The following is a 14,769-nucleotide window of genomic DNA, read 5'->3' as shown; positions in this document are numbered from 1 at the left end:
AATTGGTAGTCCTGGAAGTTTATAAGCTCCTGATGTTCTGTTAGTGTTTTACAGCCGGCAACATTTTCTCAAGACAGACAGGAGAAGGCAACAGGATGTAATGTTTATATGTTCAGTAACTGAAGGTCTCGAGAGGACTACAAAGCGATTTGTGCTGTGCTGGAAGCTGGGTTCAGTGCAAAAGTTCAACTACTCTGACAGCGCCGTGCACGCGAGCTCACCAAGCGATGCGATGCGTTTTGCTCGATGGAGAAACAAACCTCCACTGCGTGGCACAAGCCATTAACAATAATGGGCTTCATGGCGCAGCAGTGCTGTTTTTGCTGTTGGTCTGAAAGGTTACATGCTGCTTTGTTTGTTTACATTGCACTGAAAGCCCAACTGTCACCGCTATGGCATCAATTATAAGTGACACGTTTATATTATTATATTTTTTCCCTACCAACTTGCCACGTTATTTAACTCAGTTATTATGAACTGCCTTTACTTAGGTGTGCAAAGCTGGGTGATGATCCCACAGGTGCTGCATCAAATTTGGTGTAGGTATTCGCTCCTTTAGCAGCAACCTTTTAATGGCAAGTTTTTGAACAGGTGATCCGTCACCTCTTAAATAACGCCCTAGTCAGTGTTGGTGTATGTGAAATGCTCCCACACCGCCGACTTCAGACATTTCTTTGGTGGAAATAAAGCTTCACAGTTTGGTCCCTCTGCCAGTGTACAGTAGTAACCTCCATGTCTCTGATAAGCATGGCACTTCAAGATGGTTCACTGCTCGTGTAACTTTGTTTTTGAAAATCCGGTAATTGCTGAATCCCTTGACTTAAGTGACCATCACCTGCAAAACCATTCCCTGCAAAACCAGGAGGTTGTCTTGCTCTTGCTTCTCCAGTGCACCTGTTGTCACTTTCATTTGCACCAAAACAGGTGACATGGATTCACAATAGCTTATGCTTCTGTAGCACACAGGAAGGATTATGGGTAGGGCCGTGATCTGATTGGTTGGTTAAGTCGGTTGGTTCGGCTGCTGGAGCAAAAGTGAGGTGTTTAAAATGAGACTCAGAGACCAAGGATTAGATGTAGGATAATGCCGGCTTCTTATATTTGAAGATATGTATAAAAATAAAAATATTTGTTGGTACCAAAAATGAAAAAGTACAATAATAAAACAAGCAATGAATAAGGCAATTATTGATATCACAATCAGGCTATGACATCAGCATGAAATGCTTGCTTTCCAAATTTAAAGTGAGTATTTCACTCTTTGAAGTAGTTCTATAATTAAATTCCCGGGTGCACCCTTTAACCTGAATTTCTGTTAATAACACCACATTCAAGTTTGTTCAGATCCAGTTCAATAATACAATCCAATGGAATTCACACAGTACAACAGTAACCCTTAATTGCAGGAATGATTCCTACTACTCAGCTCCAAATTCTCAGTCCCAAGGTGTGAACAGGTGAGTTTGTTTAAGTGAGTCCAAAGTCCAAACAAAAAATGGATTTGTCGAAGGTAAGTCAGAGTTCAGAGTTCCATAGGGTTGGTGTATGGATGTGTGTGGGGGAAGGAGTGTGAAGGTGAGTGAAGGGGTTTTGTGTTGTAGTGGGGCCTACCACACCGCAAAGTGCAGTAGTAGCGGGACAGGTCCAGTGATCCTGAAGAGGGAATGGCTCCCACGATCATTCAAGAGGGACGGCTCGCCATCAATTTTCATCCGCAGATCCAATCCAGACAATGGAAAAAGAAGCACGCACACAAAAAAAACCTGACCTGTCAACAGACAGGGTCAGAGAAATATTCACTGCTTAAGTCTCATGCAATAATATACACTACATGAAATTCACAATACACAATGACATACATACTGTGGGTGTTTACTTTCTGTGCCTCTCTCTCAAAATTCAGCATATAAACATAAATAACTTGGCTGCACACAACCAGATAAGCTGCACATTAGAACAATTAAAGTTTTGATGCAAGTGCAAAATAAAGTAAGCTGAGTTTACACATTAAACAACACAGTAAACCAGCTTGTTCAACTAAAACTGTAGCTTCATATTCACTAAGTGCACATAAATAATTTAAGGTGCAAAGTAAGTGAACATTCTCACCGATTTCACCAGAGCGGCTGGACACACACCCAAAATGGCGGCGCCCAGTAAAGCCACAAGGTCTTCTAAAACCGAAACATACGAGACCGTATGCGACTTTCAGTACTTTCTCTCAGTGCAAAATAAATTAGCTTTCACAGTAAGGTGATAAAGAATGAACAAAAGCAGTTTTAAATGAATTACCTCGCTCTTGAATCAGCAAAGACTGCGCGTCGCGGGAAATCCTACGGACATCAAAGCTACCGACGCTACTAGTAGTCGTCTCAAGCGCTATATCTAAACACTGAACTTACAACTAAACTCTCACAGCAGTTAACTACCACGTTTGTAGTGTTGAAGTTAGCCTCAGTGTAGTTCGTTTTTAGCTGTATTTTCTCCAGGTTTCTCCGTTTTCACCCTCTACAGCAGCACTTCTGTCTCTCCACACACAGCAGCGGGGGAAAAAAACTTTCGCTCGCTCCCAGAGACGCGGGAGCAGGTGGGCGGGCCTACCTGCTGTCAGCTGATTGGCCAAACTAACCTGTCGGTCTATTTTGCCCTGGTAACTGAATTTTAACCCTTTAAAATCCTTAGATAATCTCTCAAGTTGCATTTCAAAAATAAAATCACTCATTCAGATTTTTATAGGCTTTTCCTATTTTTAAACCTAGATCATTTCATCTGTGTTACACTTCCTAACGGGATAGATTGATCTTTCTGAAGTTTAATTAACTTGACGTTATACCGCAATGATTAAGTTTTCCTTCAGTTCATTGCAGTTCATTTAGCTTCATATCACCATTAGTGGAGCTCACAAGCTAATTGACTAGATTTCTTTTTTCTTCTAAAAATGCTATGTTCTTGCACCAAATTTGAGACTTAACTGGAATATGTTTTTTCATAAACAAGCTTGTACTGCTTTTAATAAAAGAAGCAGATATTTCCCCCAAAGCAGTTGTCTATACTGAAAATAAATGAGAGAAAATAAACAAGACTTCTGGAATCCTGGACCTTAGAAATAACACCTCCCTTGCTACTTCATGACATACAGTATGTTCTCATGATGTATCAAAAAACTACCTACTACTAGGTATTACTACTAAATGTCACTAGTCCTAGCTAGATTGCCATAAAGACGTTGTCAGCCATTTATTCAATATGAGACCAACATGTAAAACTGCCAGCATATTTACAGTGTGTAAAGCGCTTGATCGAGGGTGCTGTGGTTTACCCAGAATATTTCCACATTTCCAGCTCATCTTCCACCAAATGTGGTTTATATTTATCCCCATTCAAAAAGTGTTTTCTTTGTATACTAAACTCTCTAAATCTGTGTTTTGGTGTATTTCCTACTCTAAAGCTACATAACTTATTCTAAATGCAATCAACACATTCTCACTCCTGACTAGCAAAGCTTAGCAACAACAAACATGCAACTTCCGGTTAGAATTTAAAAAAAAAACAAAAAACAGCAATTTAAAACATTGCCATTTTGAAACGGGGTGTATTAAAGTCATGAAACGTCGCAGTTTTTTACGTAATTTGCGTAACTTAAATAAAAATATTTAATGTTGACTTTTTGTTTCACACAGGACAACAACCCGGTCTACTGGTTCAAAGTCGGGTTCTGGCCCTCCATCCGCCCCAACCACCTCCTTACTCTGTTAAATATCATATACCTACCTATACGTTGGGCTTCCCCCAATGCGTTGAACTACGACTATATAAAGGGATCCCCAGTGCATTACAAACTGACGACGATGGCTATTGACCATGCGTCCATATGTAACAACTCAGGGAGTGAGAACAGGTTGATGCATTATGTCCTTGTAAAAGCATTATAGTATCCATGAAATGTTAGCTGAATTGAGATCATTTTCCATTTGGAAAACAAATTGGATACTATTTGGGATTATGAGTCATCATGGTTGCTTTTCAGTATGCTGGCGTGTTTGTCCGTTTGTCAGTTGGCTGAGTCATTTGACCTTGGCAAATTCAAACATTTTAATGTGAGACAAAGGCAGGTGAGTGGGCTACATTACAGTATACTATCTCTTCTTTGATTAAGCCTTCATTAAAAATTACTATCTGAATGGCTTCAAAGAAGAAGAATTAACGGAGTGAAAGCATTGTGGAGGAGGGTTTTGCAAATGAAAATGCACTGTGTGTGTGTGTGTGTGTGTGTGTGTGTGTGTGTGTGTGTGTGTGTGTGTGTGTGTGCGCGCCATTCAAGGTGGCAATTTTCCTGTCAGCAGCCAGCAGAATGATTTGATTTCTTCAAAACAATAAGGGATTCATGTATACAGATTGAGTCAGTGTTCTTGAGCGTTCGAAGGTTACAGCCGGAGTGTTTGGACAGATTTACTGAGAAAAGGTGGGGAGAATGGGGGTAGTAGGGGAGAGAGAAAGAGAATGAGTGTAAGAGTGAGAGCGTATAGGGTAGAGAGGGGACTCTTAGACTGTCTTCATTATCATTTCACTCAGCAGCCGATGCGGCTCTTCACCCAGGCAGGCTGGTGAATAGGTGAGCGACACAGAGATGCAGAGGAAGGCGGAGAAAGGAGGGGGCAGCTAATATAAGTGCATCAGAGGGTGGGTTGTCACGACGACGGACAGTTCTGACCTCACAGGTTTTGAAGAGCATGCCAAGACAGATGTCTCTGCGATGCATCATGTTCATTGCGCCAGTGATGAGACTAAATAACCCGGTTTTACCAACCAGAAGGCTGTTTGTTGCAGTAGTGTGAAGCGAATGGGGCTTATTTATTTTTCCTGATTATTATACTTCAGAAGATTATTCTGTCTGGAAATAATCACATTGCTTTGTTTGAGCCAGTGGTTGAATCAGGACATGCATAATTTAAACAACGGCAGAAGCTGACCTCTGCCATTTTGCACACATGGATATTAGCAGATGTTTTATCTGCTGCTGAAAAAAATTTTTGCTATTAGAGATTTGCATGTTACACATATCTGCTTGTACTGTATTTTAAATATTTGCTATATCAGGCACAATAGACATCCCATACCATGTCATCCACGTTTTCTCCAGTCCCACAAAAATGATATATAAACTAGATTATTTTGATTCTTGATTTTGATTTACTCGCTAGGCTATTCCTATGCCAAGCCTTGTTCTATGCTTTCCCGGTATGCGGTGGCTGCTGATTGGACTGGAGACTGATTGCCCATTTTAAAATGGCACCAGCCGATGCAGTTGAGACTCCTTTTTCCTGGCTCCCCACTACTACATTACATTCATTTGACACTTTTATCCAAAGCAGCATGCAATTGCAATATATATCCACATTGTGTTGTGTGATGCTGCTGTGTTAATATCCTGATCTGTACAGAATGTAAATAACCTCTAAAAGCACAGTCCAAGTAACCCATAGGGAAGGGAAGCCTTTTTGTGGCCTTCTGGTAATGCATTGTTGCTTAGTGTCTAGTTATAATGTATAGTTTTGTTCTAGATGTGAAAAGGCCTTCAGCTCCTGATCCTATATACTAAGCAGGGTCTTATTACTAGCCCATCAGAACAACATTTTACACACTACAGTACAGTGATAAATGTCTAGTCAAAGTAAAGCCCACAAACGATGAAAAATAGCCATTCAATGATGGTAGAGTTATAGCAGTGTGAAAAGGTTCTCCTATCTTCCCTGCCACAAGTGCAGGTCTTTTCAAGCCCCTTTCGTGGGTTGCGTAGGTCACTTTTATTATAAATTTGAATATCAATGGTCTCCATTGTTAGCACTTCCATCTCCCAGTGCTGGCAATTGCTTGCTTGTTTTATTACCCCCCCCCCCATTGGCTGGGGATGATAATTAGGTGTTACCACCACACATGGGTGCATCAGTGGAATGTTTAAACCAACCACTTATCAACTGTTAAAAGGTTTTTAAACAATGTTTTTAGCATGTGTTACAATTTATCTATTTTGTTTTGTATATATGTATTTGGCATTGCACTCCAACAATAGTTTGAAATTAAATAATTACCTCAACATTCAATCATATTGCCATATGTCTGCATCAGGCTTATGTTTTTTTTTAACTTGCTACTGGATGCAATCATTAAGTCTCCATATTACAGCATTAGTAATTATTCTTAGACCAATTACCAAAAATGTGAAGAAAGAATTGTCTCTCTGTAGTTAGAAGATTATTAGCTATTTAGCCAGACATCAAAACAAGAGCTCCCAAGGTGCTTTCAGGCTGCCAGTGGCAAGGAGAGGAAACACACACAGCTTTTTGCCGCTGCATTTGGAGTTTATTGTTCAACTGTTCAACTTTTTCCACTTGCTTCAGCGGCTCACTGTGTGACCATGGCAACCACAAAAACAACAGCGAGGGAAACAATACAGGGGCTGATTTTACGGATATCAGAGTTCCCTGAATCATACATATTTTCACCAGCAGAGAAGAGATAGCCAAGAGCTGCCACAGTGCTGTTGCTGCTGCAAATGTAAAATACTGATCAGTTCCTCTAGGAATGATGCGAAGATTGTGTCTGCACGAGGTGAAAACATTTCAACATAAGCAAAAAATGTCTTTTTCTTTTATTCCTGGGGAATCTACTTTGTAAAAGTGTTGTGAGAGGAAAACGGAGAGACACAAATACCCACAGACATACTCCCACATACATGGTGCATCCATTGCTAGCTAGCTAACAGCTAACATATCTATACAGTAGTTGGTAGATTGGCTGTTTGCTGCAAATAAACACGGACGACACAAACCGTCCAGTCATCCAATATGTGCAGATGAAATATTTGCTTTGCTTCCAATCGTGGTGTGAAAAAGATAGTTGCACACTTAATAATTTACCAATATTTTGAGACGGCAATCTTCTTCATGATATTAAAAGGACAAACAGATAAATATACATTAAATAGAGAATAGGACACTGGTGTGCTCTATCATGGGGTGGAGTGTCCTCATTTAAATTAGCATGTTGTAGGAGGATACATATGATAAAAACATCCCCTATATAAATATCAAAGTTCATTGGCTGTAATTATTATTAATTAATTTATTATTTTGTTATTTAATCATTTAATTTGTTTTAATTGCTATTTCTTGTTGGATGTTTCAGTTTTACATGTATTCGAAATAAACACTTAAAAATTTTATTTACTTTATTTTCTCTGCCCTCAGTTTGGAAGTGGGCATGTTTGCTCACAAGATAATCTGTAATAATCTTGTCTCGTAATGTCGTAGTGGTGCTTCACATTGCCGCTTTTAATAATCACTATGTTTTGCTCATAGAAGGAATGAAAGTCTGTCCATTCTTGATTAAAAGCTTTCTTTTCAACTTCTACTTTTCTCCTTTTGTGCATATGATGTGAAATTACTTGACTCGCTTATTTCTCTAACTGCCTCTCATCTCATCTCCCATGTCACACAGGCTGTGTGTATCTCACTCACTGAGTCGAGTCGCAATGCACAGATGTGATCGGCTGAGTAGCGTCATGTGGGATGATTCTGGGCCGCTGAACCAGTTCTGTAAAATCTAGAAACTTTTGTTCTTAAATGTGTAACAAACTTCATCGCATGTCTCTTCATTATACTCCCACACAAACAAAACTGTTTTAATGGTCAAGCATAGCCTATAGTTTTTCATTATATTCCAATGAAATCTGATGTTCATTTATAAATTTTTCTCATGGATAGTGGTTACAAATAATGATGCCTAAGCATTGCTTTGTACTTCATATAGGCCCACAGCCTACGTAAGCTGGTTAATTTGCCTAATCTTCGCAAGTCTTTAGACCATGGTGGAAATGCACACAACAGTGGGCTGAAGGAACCTTTTAGTTCCTTGAAAAGAGATCCGAGGACTTAAAGTTCCCTGGTACTTTTGGTCGAAACGCGGCTTAAAAAGCCCAGCAGAGCCAGAATGATTTGATTCTTATTAAAAGATAGATTAATGGAGTATTAACCTTGAATAAACACACACACACACACACACACACATATATATATACTGGGCTGCATAAGAGTGATCTATTGTCACAGGACATTAGGCAAAACCCATCATTTCCATGTAACCAAAGGGTCAGAGAGGGGACAGGAACCACTCCGAACGCTTCCTGCTTTTTGCATCCGGATATCCACCGGACCATGAAGGTTCACTACTTATCTTTGGACACCAGAAATGGAGAGAAATGCTGTGAGCTTTAGAAGAAAGCAAATCACAGTATGTATCACAACAAATCTATGTGTATTTTTTTTTATGAACATGAGTATATGTAGTGCCACAGTAAGGTAAGGTCAATTTGAGGTCTGTGTTCTGCTAATTAACAAATGATACACTGCGCCGGTCTACATGTTCATACAAACCAGTGCCCACACTTCACACCGCACATGCCCACACATGTAGCCACACTCTTACACACATCAGGAGATTTTCATGCCTTTGATGTTTACTGGATAGCCACTGTTCTCTTCCTCTGGCTGTCAGCACTCAGGCTCATCCTTGTGCCTCTGTTTGAAGTTTAATCAGCCATTTGGGATGCATTCTTCTCATTTTTCCTCATAAGCCCTCAACAGTTTTTGCTTTTTATCCAGCTGTCCTACTGGGGCACATTAACGACGGTACACTACTGCTTTACATCATGCAGGACAGACTCTTTCCTTTGCTACTGTAATTCTAAGGTGCTGCCATGTATTCACGGAAACCACTGCCAAACGGCACTGAACAGAACAACTGGTCTTGCCTCAGCATCTACACTTCCCTTTAGTCATGTTCCACATATTGGCTAATTGGTCACCGTTTAATTTTACAAGAAAAATAGCAACATTGGTTGTTTGTTCATATGCTTAAAAACAACAATTGTATATGTTGTCCTATAAGCACAATGCAATACAGTATTTTCTCCTTGCATTGTAATACACTGTGTAGTGTTTTACTTTATTGTATTTCACAGTTACCTGAAGCAACATGCAAGATGTTTTTGGTCTGACAATTCTCTTACTCAAGTGAGGCATCTGCTACAGTATAATACACCACACAGTGAAATTGTTTGTGGTGTATTATACAGACTGTATATTAAGTTCATCGTGGATGTGGATGCTGGGAGATTATGGGGCAGCACAAATGGAATAAGGGTCAGACAGACTGGTCACCACTGCCCTTACCTCTTAATGTTTCAGGAAGTGTTGCAACAAGTTTAAGTGAGTGAGGCTTTCAAAGCTTACTTACAGCAAGACACAAGCCTAAAAAGGGTAGTAAAGGCAATAAAATAATTATTCTCCTGTCAAGAGTTGAAAGAAGAAAAGTAATTTTTATGCAAGGAAAGTTCTGTATCATACTACCAACTAACACATAACTACTGGAAATTAGTTCTGTAGCAAGCAGACACATTCTGGAAAAGGAGAGAGAGAGAAAGATTTTTTTTCCTCACCTCCCACTCAGAGATTCCGTACATTATGGAGGGCAAAGACAAACACCATCTTTTGTTTAGGTGCTATTTCATTATGCCTTTTAAGAATTTGATATTTTTGCCATCTGTCACTGTCAAGTAATTTCCATAAAGATTGTTTTACATATGATTTTAATCAATGAATGTTGTCACAGGTGTGAACATGAGAGACAGTAATTAAAACAAACTGACCAGATACAGCAAACAAATTAGAGAATTAGTGCAGTGGGCCATCAGAGCGTGTTATATTATTTTATTATCAAGGTTGTCAGTGTTCTACTGCAGATAAATAGGTAAGAATTATTTTACTTCACTCTTAACTCCCTTGTCCAACTCCCTGTAGAGTTTAAAGGTCTTGTTGCCAAATACTGTGTAATCATCATTTAACCTTAAGTTGGCTTTTTTGCTGTTTGCCTTTTTCATGCAAACTGTAGCAAAAATGAACAATGGTTGTTTACTGTTAGAAATCCATTACGGTTTTAGTGGTGGCACATGTGAGAACTGTGTTCTCACAGGGTCTCAACTCAATACTGGCAGGATGCCTGCCATTGTTGTACCTTGACTACAAAGTATTTAATTTGCGCCGACTTGTTTTAACACAGCATGTAGTGGTATTCGATGTGGTAGCAGAAGGCCACGATGGGACTCATCTGGGAGATTTACGTTAAGAGAGATCACATTTGCACATTTGACAGGAGCACAAATTACAATGTAACAGACACAGATTAAGCACACTTCAGGGCATAGACAACCCCTTAACACCCCTATCTGACCACAGCAGGATCTGTCTGTAGTCTGACTAAACACAAACACTGGATCAAAGCCAAATAAACTACACATCAAAAATGGCACATTAAAACAGAGTGGGAAAGAGTGGTTTATTTTGACTGAAGAGAGGTTTCAGATATGTCTGTGGTCGCTCCAATATTCTAGGTGATAATAAAGATAAAGCTAAAGGGTCATTATGCTTTTTAGCTTTTCCCTTTCCTTTATTGTGTTATATCATTTTTTGTGCATGTAACGTGTTTGCAAAGTAAAAACGTCCAAAGTCCACCCCAAAGGGAGTTCCCATCTCCCACAGAAAACACTGCTCTGAACTGCCTGAAAACAGCTCGATTGTAGTCCAGTGTTTACTTACATAAACTATCAATGTGACATGCTTCATAATGCTCGCCGAGCGGCTAGTGTGGCACGCCCTCAAAAACACTGGAGGAGAAACACGCGTAACAAGACGTCCGCCCGTTGCATCCCCTCACCCTCCCTACTGAACATTAGATACCCTCCAGGCAGTCAGTGGAGATGAAGTTGTTACTATGATATAGAGACAGTGCACAGATAAAACGTTACGCATACATTTGTTACAAATGGATAACTTACCACTCTGAAACTCTTGCTGCAGTCTAGGTGGCGAAGCCGGTTCGGGAATATGTACAGCAGAGCAGAAGCCGTGCTTACCAGCTGAAGCAACAAATCACACAACTTGTCAGGACCCGCCCTATTCTGCTTCTGATTGGCTAGAGGACTTCACTAGGTACTGCGCATGTGCAACTCCAAACAAAGATTGAATATACATGAGATACCTCATTTTCGTAAATAAAAAGGAGCATTCAGCACACAAGGTGAAACACACGACATGACCAATCTCGTGTTTTTTGAACATTAAACCATGTAAACCTATTCTGAAAATGAGCATAATATGACCACTTCAAACTTTTAAAATGTTTTTCGGTCCAACTACCACCATTACACTTTTGTTATTTAATGCATACATTAAATAAAATCCTCTCATTATTAAGAAGAAAGCTGCACAATTTAAGTGAAATAAGGCAATGAGATGAGATGTTCTAATTTGTTGGGTTTCTAGAATTAAAGTGACGTTCAGGCTCAGAGGGAGTTGCAGGAAGAAGATGAGTGTAACTCCTCACAGGGACTTCCAAGAGAGAAACAGAAACTCTTTCAACGGTGCTTTTCTTTGAGTCAAATATGTTGGGCAGGAACCATTCTTCATGTCAGTCAAATTGTCAAATAAATGAGCCAGATGATCATAGTGTCAGGCAGATGGATAAAAAGTGTAATTTAGGTGTTTTTAGTAAATATAGAAATCTCATGGCTGCACTCAGATGGACGCCTGTCATGCCAATTTGGCTATTTCTGGTTGTGTAAATCACACAGCAGGTAAAAAACATTTCATAATTTCATAACGTTTCATAATTTAACCAGAAAATGTTGCAATATGTCTTTTCCGTAGATTTTATACAGTCCAGCGTTCAGACCAAAAACTCAAGGGCTGCATTGGTGTGAGCATGTTGCTTCAGGTATCTGAGACCATGAAATGAGATCCAGGAAGCCCACTTTGAGTTACATATGAGTCAGAAGGTTTATTAGACACCACAAAACTGCACAGCACAGCGGTTTATAATACTTTGAGAAAGATTTTTATGTTAGACTAAGGTAGTCCGACACCGGTGGAAAAACACTGAGCTTCAGCACACACCTCCTCTCCCTTCCAAACACCAGCTACCCTCCAGGCAGTCAATGGACATAAGGTTGTTACTGTGATGTAGAGACAGAGCTCAGTTAAAACTTTATGGATGAAAAATACTTTTGTTACAGATTAATAACTCACCACTCTGAAACTCTTGCTCCAGTCTATGTTGCCAAGCTGGTCGGCAACATGTAGCCTATAGCTGAATCAAAGCTGTTTACCGGCTTCTCACTTACTCGCGCTTCTGATTGAACTGCATGTGCAACTCCTTCTCAACAAAGATCATTTAGAGACAAGATGTATCACTCCACAGCTAAAACGCAGCCTTCCACATAGGGTAAAAAGAGGAGCTGCAGCAATGTGCAGTATGACAGAATTTTTTTTTATTAAGCCATGTAAACTTGTTCTAGTACAACCCCTAAACAGGATTTTGACCCTGAAAATTAGCATAATACCACCTCTTTAATATTAATTGGTATATTACAATTTAGCTTGTTTGTTTGGCTACTGGTCATATTGTACACCAACTTCTGCTATGTGGGCGCAGGTAATGTTAAGTTAATTTAGAACAATGTTCAGTACATTTCTGAGGGTCTTAAATAAATTCTTGAAAGTGAGTGTTGCAACCACTTATTCAGTACCTGTGGCTTTTAATGTCGAAAAGCCAACACACAACCGCTGCAGCTGAAAGTCTAAAATTGTCATACACGCTATAAGAATACATTTAAGCAACATATTAAGTTAAAGGTTAACACACAAATTTAATTATATTCACATACACTCGTGCCCTAATTATAGGGCAGTGACTGTTAAGACTATTTTTTGCCAGCTGTCTCTCCTGCATTTGGCAGCTGCAACTGTGTTACTTTTAGCTTGAGTATGTTTTTAACTTCTTTGTTTGTCTAATATTATAGTTTGCTCTTCGTTTGTAAAACATGCCGCTCTGCTTCCAATAGTCTTGTCCATGTTTGCAAGTGGTGATTGTCTGAAAACACCACCCCTTTGTGTGAACACGGTCATGGCTGGATTGGGAAACCAAGTTGATAACAGCATCATGTGACAGCTCGGAGTGCTCGCAGTTGCTAGGGTTTGTGAAGCCAGATACAAAAATATATCCTGGATATGTTGAAATTGCTTCATAATACATCTCTCTTATATGCATAGTTGCATCCATCCTGATGAGGTTAATTGTCAAATAAACCTTTTATTACAGCATTTTGACTTGCAATCATCACAGGTGCTGAGTAACAGTCATTATGGCCCCGGTCTATTTAGGTGTTCTTTTTCCCCGACCTTGGTGCTGTATTTGCTGTCCCTTTGGCATTGTTTACTGCAACACATAATTGGAATGGATCCATAATTTTTGATATTAGTTAAACTCTCCAAGACTAAGTCAAATTTTAGCTGTGAAAATGTCTGTGCTAATGGTCCCACATGGAGGTGCAGATGACAGTGAATCAACTTAAATTTAAGTTCACAATGAGTGTTGCCAAAATATTTCAATTAATAATTAAATTATTTTGTTCTGTTTTCTTAAAAGACATGTACTAATTTTGTATTTTCTGCATTCAGATTTTCATCACAAAGAACATAATGTCTATCCATCCATCGTCAACCGCTTATCCTGCATACAGGGTTGCGGGAGAACATAATGTATTCAATGCAAAATACTTGCATATAAACAAGGCAATTAGAAAGACCTGTGATTAAACAAACAATTAACAATACAGTGTGGGTTTCTTATAATAGAAGGTAACCCAACGAAGATATGATGCCAGAACTGTAAAATATATGCCCCTTACAGGTATCAAAGTCACAGGAATAAGCCATGTTAAGACAGATTTCTGCAGATTCTTTTCATACAATCAGGCAGTCATTATTCAGAGTATTGGTGTTTGGGAGAGAGAGTGTGTACGCAGACACACACTGAAAAACTGTATTTGTGCAAGTGTCCCCATGTGCATGTTTTATATTGCTTGTAATGGTAGAGATATTTTTAATGCTTCCTCTCCCCGGGCCGGCTGGATATTTCAGAGTCAGCGGGAGGGGAGAAGGCAGAAATATTACCATGTGTGGAGAGAGGAATGAGTAGACCTTTGCTGGGTGCTGTCTGTACAATCCTTATCTTCTTGTTGCAGGGTCTGCTCGGTGGAACCGAGCCCTCCCAACTATGCTAATGCTAATGCCAATGAGCCGGGCAGGGAAGCTAATACTCTCATCCCAGACAGGCTGCTCTTAATGTATGTTATTACCGTCTGTGTGTTCAGGGACAAAGACTCAGCGTAGACTTAATTGATGACATGGCAGTTCAGCTGGGTTTTTCCATGAGCCAGTCAACTGTTGGAAGGTCTCTGTGTAAATGAGCCCTCATGGATGCGCACACACACACACACACACACACACACACACACACACAGTACAGTACACATGCTGTAGCTACAGGACACAGTAAATCCATCCCTAACTCAAAATTGCTTTATTTGCAAGACTGAATTATATTGCCAAAGCAGCTTTTTCAAGGTCTACATAAGTATAATAATTAATTCTTATTTGGAAAAATTGAGACAAATGATAAATTAAAAAATGATTAGAAAAACCCAATAAATATTTGATGAGATCTACCTCAATAACTCTCTCTCTTTCCATAGTCCCATTTTAAAGGGTTAGTAGGTTTTGAGGAAGAGGGGCCGGGGTTCTGGCAAGGCTCTCACCTTGGACAGTGAGCCCTATGAGGGATGAGGTTTTAGAGGGCGACCAGCTCCTTCTGCTG

At 39.6% G+C, this 14,769-nt stretch overlaps 1 long non-coding RNA gene across 2 annotated transcripts; it reads right to left on the bottom strand.

Annotated features, from left to right (window-relative positions):
- Window positions 1–1,070: 1,070 nt before the first annotated feature.
- LOC119913438 lies at window positions 1,071–2,488 on the bottom strand. 2 transcript variants are annotated; one of them, XR_005446450.1, is made up of 3 exons: window positions 2,293–2,488; window positions 2,110–2,174; window positions 1,071–1,768 (listed from the first exon to the last, which is right to left on the bottom strand). It is a non-coding gene; the product is annotated as an uncharacterized LOC119913438 (long non-coding RNA). The 2 variants fall into 2 exon arrangements; XR_005446448.1 differs by having other exon boundaries at window positions 2,110–2,488.
- Between the last annotated feature and the right edge of the window lie 12,281 nt (window positions 2,489–14,769).

This window comes from Micropterus salmoides, unplaced genomic scaffold (genome assembly GCF_014851395.1).
Source record: "Micropterus salmoides isolate LMB-PRFRI ecotype aquatic unplaced genomic scaffold, ASM1485139v1 Ms_hic_scaffold_2, whole genome shotgun sequence".
Lineage (NCBI taxonomy): Eukaryota > Metazoa > Chordata > Actinopteri > Centrarchiformes > Centrarchidae > Micropterus > Micropterus salmoides.
The sequence above is the reverse complement of the archived record's forward strand: the minus strand, read 5'-3'. Positions and strand labels throughout refer to the sequence as shown.